General features: G+C 42.1%; 1 long non-coding RNA gene across 1 annotated transcript; it reads left to right on the top strand.

Annotated features, from left to right (window-relative positions):
* The first annotated feature begins 3,232 nt into the window (after window positions 1-3,232).
* Window positions 3,233-8,957, top strand: LOC105554043. The gene is made up of 2 exons (XR_001008267.1): window positions 3,233-3,367; window positions 8,670-8,957. It is a non-coding gene; the product is annotated as an uncharacterized LOC105554043 (long non-coding RNA).
* Window positions 8,958-13,671: the final 4,714 nt, after the last annotated feature.

The raw sequence follows: 13,671 nt of genomic DNA, 5'->3' as shown, positions 1-13,671 counted from the left end.
TTATTCTTAATGTTTGTCTTTTATCACAATGAAAATGCCATCTTGAGCGCCAGTGCTCTCAGTTAGGAGCTGGGGATGTTTTCTGTAATCTATTCTGATGGCTGATTTTTCAAATATTATGACAATGTTCTTTTGCTGTAAGCTCCCCTCTTACTTTGGAAGCCAACGCAATATTGTATTGGCAGAAAGAGTACAGGTTTTGCAGTTAGATTGTGACATGGTTTGGATCTGTGTCTCCACCCAAATCTCATGTTCATTTGGAATCCCCATTGTTGGAGGTGGGGCCTGGTGGGAGGTAATTGGATCATGTGGGTGGATCCTTCATGAATGGTTTAGCACCATCTCTTTGGTGCTGTTCTCATGATAGAGTTCTCAGGAGATCTGGTTGTTTAAAAGTGTGTGGCACCTGCCCTCTTGCTCTCTCTTCCTTCTGCTCGGGCTATGCAAGATATGCCTGCTTCCCCTTTGCCTTCTGCCATGACTGTATGTTTCCTGAGGCCTCCCCAGAAGCTGAGCAGGAGCTAGCCTGCAGAGCCATGAGCCAATTAAACCTCTTTTCTTTATAAATTATCCAGTCTTAAGTATTTTTTTTATAGCAGTGTGAGAATGGACTAATACAGAGAGATTCTCAGCCTTGATGCTTACTTTCTTTGTAGAACTCACTTTCTTACTTACAAAGTGGAGATACTGATGCCTAGGTATTCTGTGCTCTTAGCAATGATAAGACTAAGACATGTCTCTGGACATTTTGGGGAAGTATATCAAACAGAATTAAACTAGAGAAATGGAAACACTATGGGATCTATAGAATAAAGTATTGATTATGGGGATTAGACCTCATGCAATTGTAGGAGCAAGTACAGAAGTCTATTCAAGATTGCGACCACTATGATGTTGGGTCTGAAGCTGGCATACTCAGCTAGGTTGGCAATTGGGAAAGAAGTCTTGGTATGAAGTAGAGGAGAAAAGGGCAAGTTGGAACCCAGGAAGATGTATTGGAGCCTGTATCTGTCTTGCTGGACCTCCATCCTCCATAATGTGGGTGACTTGCAGGGAAAGCTAGTATATTTTGCCATGGAGTTACACACATACCTGGCCCAGGACATGGAAAAATTGAGAGATGAAATCTGGTGGGAGCCAGAGGAGCTGTGAGTCCAATTACAACCCACATCCACACCCACAAGGTGAGCCAGCAGATCAGTGACAACTTGTGCAAGTCACTACAGTGCATGGCACCCTAAACCAACCCTCAAAGACTGAAAATTAGTGCTGCCTCACTGCTGCCTCCAAATTTCAGGCAAGTTTCTCTTGTGGCTCATGCAAACCTACAGCCCTATAGGGAAAGGAATCCTGGGAAATGAGTTTTGGTTTAGTTACATTTACACAGTGCAATGCCACTACAGTAAAGATTTTCATATTTCTTAGAGAAGTGGAAATGAATTTATCACAAGAAACTCTATGGTTAAATGTGTGTATTTTGTGTGTGTATGAGAGAGAGACAGAAAGAGAGAGAACATGAATATCTGTGATTCTACTAGTTCGTAAATAGCAGCATCTTGATCGTTGTCCTCATGCCCCTGTGTATTGTTAGAAAAGCAAAAACAGTTTAACATGCAGGCACCAAATGATATTCTTTCTGGACAAACCAGAGAAGTAAATAATCTGTCAGAAAAGTTTCTGAACCAAACCTATTGCTGTCTGGATATACCATGCATTATCCTACACATACAGAGTTTCACACAGTGAAAACTGGATTCTAGAGCAAATTATCAACAGCACAGGACACTTGTTCAAGAAATGTTAGTTGATTCAAAGAAAAAAGGACAAAGGCTTACTGCTGCCTTCTAGTTATTAGCACATAACTACTTTTAAACCTGCAATTTGTTAATTAATGCAACTCATATTTAGTTTCCTAACATAAAAATGCTCAGTGTGAAAATGCAATGTGTGAGTTACTCTATCATAAGATAATAAGTTATGGAGAATATTATTAGCAATCAAATGGCTTTAATCATGTGGAGAGATGTGCGCAGAAACTAATAAAAATGTATTTCTAAATCTACTAGTATGCAATCTCCACTGGCTTGTCAATATTTTACAATGTCACCTTGAAAACTTTTAAACACATTAAAATTTATTTAATTTTAAAAGGGACAATACATTTTAAAATTAGGTTAAATTATAGTAATGCACAGCATAACCATCTTTTTTTTTTTTTTTTTTTTTTTTTTTTGAGATGGAGTCTCACTCTGTCGCCCAGGCTGGAGTGCAGTGGCCGGATCTCAGCTCACTGCAAGCTCCGCCTCCTGGGTTTATGCCATTTTCCTGCCTTAGCCTCCCGAGTAGCTGGGACTACAGGCGCCCGCCACCTCGCCCGGCTAGTTTTTTGTATTTTTTTAGTAGAGACAGGGTTTCACTGTGTTAGCCAGGATGGTCTCGATCTCCTGACCTCGTGATCCGCCCGTCTCGGCCTCCCAAAGTGCTGGGATTACAGGCTTGAGCCACCGCGCCCGGCCAAGCATAACCATCTTTTGGTCAATGTTGGATCACGTGTAAGACAGTGGTCCCATGAGATTATAATGGAGCTGACAAATTCCCTTTGCCTAGTGATGCTGTAGCCGTCATAACCTCATAGCACAATGCATTACTCATGTGTTTGTAGCAAAGCTTGTGTAAACACACTGACTATACTGCCAATTGAATAAACATATAGCACACACAATTATGTACAACACATAGTACCTTATAGTGCTAATAAATGACTATGATACTGGTTTATATATTTCCTGTAGTTTCTATTGTCACTTTAGAATACACTCCTTCTACTTACATATTAAAAAGTTTAACTGTAAAACAGCTCAGGCAGGTCCTTTTGGAGGTGTTCCAGAAGAAGGCATTGTCATAACAGGAGAGGACAGCTCCATGTGTGTTATTGTCCCGAAGACCTTCTAGTGTGACAAGATGTAGAGGTGGAAGATGGTGATACTGATGATCCTGAACTGGTGTAGGCCTAGTCTAATGTGTATGTTTGTGTCTTTGTTTTTCCTAAAAAAGTTTACAAAGTAAAAATTAAGAAATTTTTAAACATAGTAAAAAAGTTTATAGAACAAGGATCGAAAAAAAGAAAATACTTTGTACAGCTATACAAAGTGTTTGTGTTTTAAGCTAAATGTTGTTACAAAAGAGTCAGAAAGTTTAAAACAACTGAGTGGCTTGTTTTGTTTTGTTTTTTAGAGATGGGTCTTGCCATGTTGTGCAGGATGGACTCGAACTCCTGGATTCAAGTGATCTTCCTTTGGACTCAGGTGATCCTTCTGTTTCAGCCTCCTGAGTAGTTGGGGTAAAGTTTATAAAGTAAAAACCTTTAGTAGGCTAAAATCAATTTATGATTGAAAAAATATTTTTAGTAAATGTAGTGTAGCCTAAGTGTACAGTGTTTATAGAGTCTACAGTAATGTACAGTAATGTCCTAGGCCTTCACGTTCACCCACTATTTACTCATTGACTCACCCAGAGCAATTTCCACTCTTGAGACAGAGTCTCTCTCTGTTGCCAGGCTGGAGTGCAATGGCATCATCTTGGCTCACTGCAGCCTCCATCTCCCAGGTTCAAGTGATTCTCCAGTCTCAGTCAGCTGGGACTACAGGCACACACCACCACGCCCAGCTAATTTTTGAATTTTTAGTAGAGACAGGGTTTCACCATGTTGGCCAGGATGGTCTTGATCTCTTGACTTCGTGGTCTGCCCACCTCAACCTCCCAAAGTGCTGGGATTACAGGCGTGAGCCACTGCGCCCAGCCACAACTTCCACTCTTGCAAGCTTCATTCATGATAAGTGCCCTATCCAGGTACCTCCTGTTGTGCAGCCCAGTTCCTAAGAGGCCATGGACTGGTAGCGGCTATAGAGGTAACATGCTATAGAGGTTTGTAGCCTAAAAGCAGTAGGCTATACTGTATAGCCCAGGTGTGTAGTAGGCTATGCCATCTAGGTTTGTATAAGTTCACTCTATGATGTTTGCACAGCCAAATACCCTAGCAACACCTTTCTCAGAAGGCATCTTTGTCATTAAGCAATGCATGACTGTATATAAACGTATACAGTAAAAATTCCCATGCAATTCCCCATCTGCTCACGTTCTTCCTCTCTTCCCAACATAGATAACCACTGTTATTAGCTATTCGTATATCCTTCCACTCTTATCCATATATGAGCCAGTACAAACATAACCATCTCACCCCCAACCTTATCAACCTTATTATGCAAATAGCAGAAGACGTTTATTTATTTATTTATTTATTTATTTATTTCATTTAACCCATTTTACGGTTCTTTCCATATCAGTAAGTAAAGAATTTCCCCAGCCTTTTCTTTAACTGCCTAGAATTCTATTGAATGTATATTCAGTGATTTATACATTCAAATTTCATCTTTTAGTTTCCACTCTCTGGAGATGGATTTTGGCGTCTCCCTTCATACCTTCTGGAAATAACTGCCATGCAGCAACTGGTCATTCTTTCTCTGTTCAAAGAGCAACAACATAAATAATGCTGACACCTGGATTTGAGCAGTTCTGGTGTTCTGCCCATTGCGTAGAGCCAAGACACACACACACACACACACACACACACACACACTCATCAGCAAGCTGCCTGTGCTCCCCTCAGCCAGGCTCTGGCTGTCAGTGAGCGTGACAATGCTCCAAGCTTCCATCTAGAGCTGAGCCTTGAGCCTGTGCAATGGCCACTGTGTTTAGCTGTAAACGAGCGTCCCAGGCCCACTGCCACAGGCACTCCATTTGCCCTGGAGCCCAAGGCTGGGCCCGCCCCAAGCAGTTCCTTTTCCAAGGTAGAGCTCCCTTCCTGGTCATAATGGACTCCTAAGTCCATATGCTTGATTGAGTTCTTCTTAATTACATCCATTGATGTTGAAAAACACTCAGACCAAGAAAGAGACCAAAGAGACTGCGGGCACTTGTAGCTGCCAAACAGGCAGGTTTTCATACCACGGCCACTGGAGAGCTGCATAAAGGCCAGATGGTAAGTCACAGCATATGTTCCTGCAGAGGACAGCCTGAAGACACTCTGTGTGTAGAAAGCCTGGGGCAGAAACGCCACCTGGGAAGCCCTGGGAACACAAAAGGATCAAAGCAGAGTGCACTGGCGCTGAGTGCTGGAGTCACTCCAGGGGAGTGGACAGCCCCAGGTGGCTGCCTCCACAGGGCCTTCCTGGGCCTTTTTCTCCAGTGCTGGTGCTCTTGCTATTTGAGATATACCCTCTACTCACGGGCACACCTGAACACAAGCATGCACTCACCTTCTGTGTGAAATACACGTCATTTCTGAGGAAAGGGGCAGAAAGGACTGACACTCTCTGCTTTTAAGTAAGTCAATAAAAGTAGCATTTGGTTGTTTAAGGATTCATCCCAGGTCTTTCATGTAGGTCCTCAGTAATAGTAATGTGGTTTCTAAACCGAAATAAGTGTGTGTGAGTGTGTGTGTGTGTGTGTGGCGTGTGTGTGTGTGTGTAGTTTTTGCAGTTTCACATGCCCATGTAAATGGAAACCATCCTGGCTAACACAGTGAAACCCCATCTCTACTAAAAAAACACAAAAAACTAGCTGGGCGAGGTGGCGGACACCTGTAGTCCCAGCTACTTGGGAGGCTGAGGCAGGAGAATGGCGTAAACCCAGGAGGCGGAGCTTGCAGTGAGCTGAGATGGCGCCACTGCACTCCAGCCTGGGCGACAGAGCGAGGCTTCGTCTCAAAAAAAAAAAAAAAAAAAAAAAAAAAGAAATGCTCTTGTTTAGCATTCTAGGATGTAGTTGCCTTACTCATACTAATTATTATGACAGTTAACACTTACTGATTACTCACTTGAGGCCTATCACTTTGCTAAGCACCTTACATCCACTATCTCATATAATCCCTATCAACAACCCTGTGATGTAGGTCCTATTATTGTTCAAGTTTTACAGATGAGGAAGCTGAGAATCAGAGACGCTACATGACTTATCCAATGTCACAAAGCATATCCAAAGGCGACCTGAGTTGTCTGTCTCAGGAGCCACTGTTGTCATCATAAAAAATTCACTCTGGAGCCTAGTTTTTGTCATAGATTATTTAACAAACTGTGGAGCTTCCTGAATTTGCTGAGTGTTGGGGGAGAGAAACATTTTTCTTTGGGTTTAGCCATCTATCCATTGTAGAACTCTGCCTTTACATTATATTCTACCTATGCATATCGGCCTTTCTTCTGCTTCTTTGGTCTAAAATAATGAAAACGTCAGTTAAGCCTTTGAATAGATTCCATTTTAAAGGTATATTTGCACTGTACTCAGGAGTCTTCAGGCTCTCTGAGAAATCTTCCCAGTTTCATGGGGAAGAGTCCTGGTTCCCAGTTCTGTGTTTCGCTTTGAATAGAGAAATACATTCATTCCTCTGTATTACAGTGGATTGTCCGTGACTCTTTTTTCTCTGTGAGCTATTGGAGAGCAGGAACCATGCGACATCCATCTTTGCATTTTCTGCATCTGGCACACAGCCCTGGCTCAGTAAATAACTGAAAGGTATTGATCATACCAGCATCAGGGTAGAGATGAGATAAATCACCTTGCCTCTTCCCCTGGTTGTTGCATACGCACATGGGGTCTCTAAGAGGCCAGGAGAGCCAAGCGAAGTTCTACCAAATCCCTCTTTCTAGGACTTGTTGCTCTGTGTTTGGGAGGCTGGGTTCCTTTGCCTGACTTGGAGCCACCCAGTTTATATCAGGGGATCCTTAATAGCCTCATCATAAGGAAATTTGGTGCCCCAAAGAACTCCATCAACGGCAAAATATGGAATTTGAGACCACAATGGTCTTTACTTTCCCTATTCTTCCTCTATTGTGGCTACGAAGTGAAGGCGGGGATACCATTTCCAAATGTAATGAAAGGTTTTAATAGCTAGGCTTTGCTGATTTTAAAAACGCCATATTTTCTTTATCTTTCTCAGCAAAATGAAGATCAGTTACATCCTACCTCCAGGTCAGTTGCTTTTGTACACATTTTAGGTTAAGTTAGGGCTTGGTGAAAATTTTTCAGGAACTTTTGGAAAACTCTGAAGTTTGGATTTCAGGCATGTCCAATTATTTCCCAGAGTGAACAAAATTTTTGAGATTATCTACAATGTATCATTCCCAATCACCTTCTTATCAGAAATCAGAATGATTCAAATGCTAGTTTTATTTATTTTATTTTGAATATTTGTGGGTCCATAGTAGGTATATCTATTTATGGGGTACACGAGATGTGTTGATACAGGCATGCAATGTAAAATAAGTAGATCAGTACATCACGGAGAATGGGGTATCCATCCCCTCAAGCATTTATCCACTGAGTTGCAAACAATCCAGTTACACTCTTTGTTATTTGAAAATGTAAAGTTACATTATTATTGACTATAGTCACCCTGTTGTACTATGATACAGTAATTCTTATTCATTCTTTCTAACTTTTTTGTACCATTCAAACACTATTTCTACATGTCACCAGGAAAGCCCTAGAGTAGCATATCTACTAACAGGATTTCTAAGAGAGAACAATCTTAGGTGAGTGGAATCATCTCATGCTATCTTCCTCTTCCCATTACTCAATGGCTGAGTCTTAACCTGAAAAACTCTCATACTCATGTTTCAAAACCCAATTTACATGCCACCTCCTCTGAGGAGTCTTCCCTGACTCCACCAGACACTATTAGATGATCCCACCTCTGTGTTTGCAGAAGAGTTTGTGTGTTCACGTTTCACAGCACTTGCCATTAATATATTACATTGTATGTGCTTTTCTCCCTGACTGAACTATGAACTCCCTAGTTATTTTTATTGTTTCAAAGTTTTAAATGAAAAAGGATTACATGCTCATGGTAAAAAAAAAAAAAAAAAAAAAAAGAGGGCAGAGGATAAGGAGAAAGATACAGAATAAGTGCTTTTCCCTCCCAACAAAGACCTTTAATATTTCTCAGAAGCAAACCCTCTCAAGAGTTTTTTGTGCACCTTCCTGAATTCATCTACATAAGTAGAAATATAAATACACAAATGTATTCCTTTTTCTTTAAAAAATAACACAAATAGAACAATTCTCAATCATCATGATATTCTGTCTCAGACACAGGGCTAAAACTACAATAGGTGCTCAATTAACATATTGACTTGAACTGGGGCCTCTGCTCTCCCAGCTGAACTACCCAAGGGAGTGAAGCTTCCTGGGATCTAGATAGTAGCTCAACTGTTTCCTCTCCCCACAACCCCCAATCAGATACCAGGGAGGTAAAACTCAAGGCAGTCAATTTTCCTGCCTAGAAGCAGGAGCTTAGTAAAAAGACAAGAGAAGATGTATACTCATGGCTAAAATATGCACTGGTTTCAATCTTCTCTACTGCTGTATCCACCAAGTGTTCCAGATAATAGAGAACTGATTGTATCCTTGAAAACTGGACTCATGGTAAAGATTATTTGCCGTAAACTCAGGAATATACAGATTGCAAAGTGAAGGATGCTCTTTGCTTAGTTTACATATTAATAAGAACATTGTTAATTCCTTTTATTATTTCTACGTTAAAGACTGCAGGGCTGTGCTGGTTGATTCTGTCATTTCAGTTTTTCTTTGTTTTATCTTTTTCTTTTCCATCTCAGTATCCCCAGCAGAATCATAACTTTTCACAGAGGCATCTAATTTCTTAACCTCAAAGCAGAATAGAAACATCTTTCAAATTTTTCTATGATAGTCAAGGAGTGGGGGTTGTGGAATGTATATACTTAGATGAATTAAACTCAGACCTTCTCCGGTTGGACGTGTGAGCCGCCCAGACAAAGATGAAGGTTAACATACTTTAAGGATGAAATATAGACCATCCTGTGCAAAACCACTGTGTTGCAGTTTAATTAAAAGAATTCATTAAAGTGGTGCCCCATCCAGGGTAATTAGTATGCGTAATTTATGCGTTGCCTAATACACAAGGGCAGTAGCCTGAATAATAAACTCAAGTTAACCTTAAGTGAAAGAGATTGAATGGTCAGATGTTTATTTAGCTCAGGTTTGCTCACGAGTTAAGGTTAAAGAGGTGAAATTCAGTTACAGTTAATTAATTAATTTCTCAGATTTTCTTCATGAAAATCTTGCTGGCTCAATTGGGTAAAAGTTTTGTCAAAGGCAGACAGCAATATTTTTATTCATCAGCTATTTTCTACCCTGTCCTCCAGCAAGTTAGTAACCATTTGAAACAACAAATGTAAGGGAACTGCAAAGAGAGAGAAAATATGACCAAATCAAACCAACCCAAACAAACCCCAATATAGGAGCAGATCTGTGATCTGTGCTTACAGACAAAAAACAAAACCAGGACAGATTTCAGGACATCATTAACGTTATCAAAATGTTGGGACCAACTAGGAGAACGTCCACGTTTTTTTCAATTGTGAGCCACATATTTGAGAAATCATTTAAGTATTTGAGCTACATGAGTTTTTGTTAACAACAATGGAGAACGTCCATGCCTGGCATGGGCATAACATGTCACAAATATGAACCAGTGGTTATGCAAGTTCCCTCTATTCCTTTGGTTAGAAATACTTTATCATGCCCCAATTCTGTGATGTAATTTTCATGGAATTAAACTTGAAGAGTTCAAAATTATGCAATTAATTGTATTCAGCTTCAATTATAACGACTTATTAATCAAGTCCTTTGACAAGACACCTGGCACCCCACACAGTGGTTGTGATGGGAAACAGCCAGGCCTGAGGAACTTATTGGTTCATGTGAGCAAGCTAATTAGGTGAATTGTTGTTGATTGATTGCTTTATTGGTGGCTGCATGTAGGTAAGAGTGCTGAGGTTTAGAAGCTGGGATAAGTAAGGAAAGATCTAACTTAATTTGTATTGCAAAGACTGAAGGCTGTAATAAAATCATCTGATACTTATTGAGCACCAATTATGGGCAAGGCAATGGGTTCGTCTCTGGGCTTCCATATTAAATTTAAGCATAGGACAGAGGTGTTCTTCCCTTGCTCTCACCCTGACCTTCCAAGATATGCTAAGACAGAAGCACAAGGGAATACAAACAGCCACACAGAGTTACATGAGCACTAAGTAATGAACTCCATTTATTGGAGAGCATTTCTACATTGTAGAACTGCCTTTCCTCCATTCCATATCGTTCCAGTGGGCTGCCAACCACCCCCGCCCATCTGCTCACATGGTGGGCACCTGGCCCAGGCTAGCTCAATCAGATCTTCTGTAAACTTGGATCTTGAGTGAAAAGAGACAGACAAGGTTAAGGGAGACAGTTGGCACTGTCACCCAATGGCCGCCCCCAAGGAGCTGCTGCGATTCCTGGGGCTGCCATGGTTCCTTCCCAAAAAGTGATTTTTCAGCTTTTCTCTTTTGTGATCTTAACAGTGTCTTGGCAAAATCCTATTTGCTGTTTGTCAGCCAGAGTTAGTTCCTGAGGCATGAAATCAAAGACTCCTAATAAAGACAATGAATGCTCCCTAAGTTCAGAAATGGAAGCCCTTCCTTATTAACATAATAGTTGGAGTGGTGTTGAGGAATAGTGTAGAGAAATGGCAAGATGCACTGGATTCTGGTCTAGCTTGCTGAATACTTGCTGTCTACAAAGTCTGCGCATTCAGAATATGCAATCTTGCAGATACACAACAAATATCTCCATTTTATAGATGGAGGAACTGAGGCTCAGGAAAGCTCTGAAACTTACCTGAGGCCGCGATGCTAGCAAGTGGCAAAGCTGAGATGTGAACATAGGACTTTCTGACCTCAAAGCCTGGGGTTTTCTAGCTTGTGGCCTTGGGCAAGTCATTTAGCCCCTGTAGCTTCAGCTTCCTTAGTGGTAAAATTTGGATGATAACAGCTGCCCTGACTCCCCCACAGAGCTGTTGTGAGGATCAAAGGGGAGAAGGTCCCTGAAAGCATTTGAAAGCCTGTCACACTCTCCAAACACTTGTAAAGGCTTCTAATTGTTAGGTGGAGCTCCAGCTAGGATGGGCAAGATTCTGAGAGGTGACAAAGGAGAGATGGGTACAGGGTATGATCACAGAAACAGGATGCTGGGGAGAACTGGGGACATCTTGGTACACAAAGAGTCACTGGGGAGGTTAGGGCCAGCAGATGGAGGGCAGTAGAATTTGATCTACCCATCCAGAAAACTTAATACTGGAGCCTGGAGAGCTCGAAGTTTGAAATAGATGGTTTGAAGCCCAACAAAAGGAAGTCCTACTTTGCAGATAGTGAGTAAAGGAAAGGTCTCACCTTGAAGAGGTCAAGGTGTTTGCACATTAGCCCGTCGTTTCATCAAGTCTTTACCAAAACCTTAGGAAGTTTATGTCATCCCCATTTCACAGCCGAGATTCTGAAGCTCAGCAGAATGAAGAAACCTGGCTAACATGAGAGCGGACAATACAGGAGCAGACTTTAAACCCTAGCCTTACTGAGCTTTCCACACAGTCTCTAGCTTCTTCTGATTCTCCCTCCCACCTCCTCTCCTCACCCACAACTCATTAGCTGGAAAGCAAATGTAGACGTCCTAGTCTCACTGAATGAATGTGCTGGGTGGCTTTAGATTAATCACTTAAACTCTCTGAACTTTAGGTTTCCCCATCTGTACAACGATCTGGTTGAACTCTGAAATATTCTACAAGGGTTATCTCCCCTGAGACTTTACTCAGTGGAAAAACACAAACAAACAAACAAAAACAAAAACCAAAAACTTTTGTATGTGTAAATCTCTACCCTGGAAGATCCAGCCGCCCCCGGTGCTCCTCAGCTGCATCCTAAACCACAGGTGGTAGAGTTTTATAGAGCTGATTGCACCACCCAAAGGAAACTTCGTGTAGCATTTGCAGTAGCCCGAAAAGAAACCATAGGTCTGAAACGTTGCTTTTACAGATCATAGTTTTACTGATCACATCAGTACCTTAGTATGGGGTGCTCTGAATGTGTTTCCCTTATTAGGAAACAATAAGTCTCCTAATCCATCTGACGTTCTTCATCTGAGGACATTGCTCTTTTTTTTTTTTTTTTTTTTTCCAGACAGAGTTTCGCTCTTGTCACCCAGGCCGGAATGCAGTTGCAACCTCCGCCTCCCAGGTTCAAGTGATTCTCCTGCCTCAGCCTCCTAAGTAGCTGGAATTACAGGCACTTACCACCATGCCTGGCTAATTTTTCTATTTTGAGTAGAGACGGGGTTTCACCATGTTGGCCAGGCTGGTCTCAAACTCCCAACCTGAGGCGATCTGCCCTCCTCGGCCTCCCAAAATGCTGGGATTACAGGTGTAAGCCACCGTGCCCAGCCTGACATTGCCCTTCTAGTTTTACCATTTGTCCCTTTGACCTGTTGCCCATTTCTCCTTAGAGACTAGAACATGTTAGCCCCCCAAGGATAATAACGGACAAATGGACAGGAATGAAAATAATTACCCAAAATTGGAGATGATAACTTCATGTTCAATAGCAAAAGCGCCTACTAAGGACCTATTTGCACAACCACACTTGGCAGAGTTACTGCATGCTGAGATGATTTTATCCCATCCTAAGATCACAAAAAGCAGTGTCACCATAAAGATCATCGCTGTGGGCCGGGCGCGGTGGCTCACGCCTGTAATCCCAGCACTTTGGGAGACCGAGGCGGGCAGATCACCTGAGATCAGGAGTTCGAGATCAGCCTCAACATGGATAAACCCTGTCTCTACTAAAAATACGAAATTAGCTGGGCATGGTGGTGCACGCCTCTAATCCCAGCTACTCGGGAGGCTGAGGCAGGAGAATTGGTTGAACCTGGGAGGCGGAGGTTGCAGTGAGCCGAGATTGCGCCATTGCACTCCAGCCTAGGAACAAGAGTGAAACTCCACCTCAAAAAAAAAAAAAAAAAAAAAGAGCATCACTGTGGCCGGGTGTGGTGTCTCACACTTGTAATCCCAGAACTTTGGGAGGCCAAGGCGGGCAGATCACGAGGTCAGGAGATCGAGACCATCCTGGCTAACACGGTGAAACCCCGTCTCTACTAAAAATACAGAAGATTAGCCGGGCATGGTAGCGGAGGCCCGTAGTCCCAGCTATTCGGGAGGCTGAGGCAGGAGAATGGCGTGAACCTGGGAGGCGGAGTTTGCAGTGAGCCAAGATCGCACCACTGCACTCCAGCCTGGAGGACAGAGTGAGACTCTGTCTCAAAGAAAAAGAAAAAGCATCACTGTAAGCAAACTCACAAACTCACAATGCTTACTTCTTAGAGAAGTATCTCACCGACAGTGTTTTTTTGTCATTTTCTGTTCCTTTTGCTTAAGACCGTAAACTGCATGAAGGCAGAGGCTCTTGTTTCTTGTTCACTAGAGTAGTGCCTGACCCATAGGAGACAATATATATTTGTTGATTGTTCCAACTTTCACTCATACAAGATTGTTAAAACAACTAGAGACTTGTGAATTTCAAAAGGGATCCAGGCGTGAGGGAGATAAGGGAAAAGCATCCTGTTTTTTGGTTCAGTTATGTATACGATTACACCAAAGCAAGGGGCCCCACACCATCACAGCACACACAGCATGGGCTTCGGGTTCAGACTAACAGCTGCATTCCAGCTGCTTCACTAATTTACTGTATGGCCTTGGACAAGTCACTAAATCTCACT

The sequence above is a fragment of the Mandrillus leucophaeus genome, unplaced genomic scaffold (assembly GCF_000951045.1).
Source record: "Mandrillus leucophaeus isolate KB7577 unplaced genomic scaffold, Mleu.le_1.0 Scaffold623, whole genome shotgun sequence".
In the NCBI taxonomy this organism is placed as follows: Eukaryota; Metazoa; Chordata; class Mammalia; order Primates; family Cercopithecidae; genus Mandrillus; species Mandrillus leucophaeus.
This window is presented reverse-complemented; position numbering and strand designations above follow the sequence as displayed.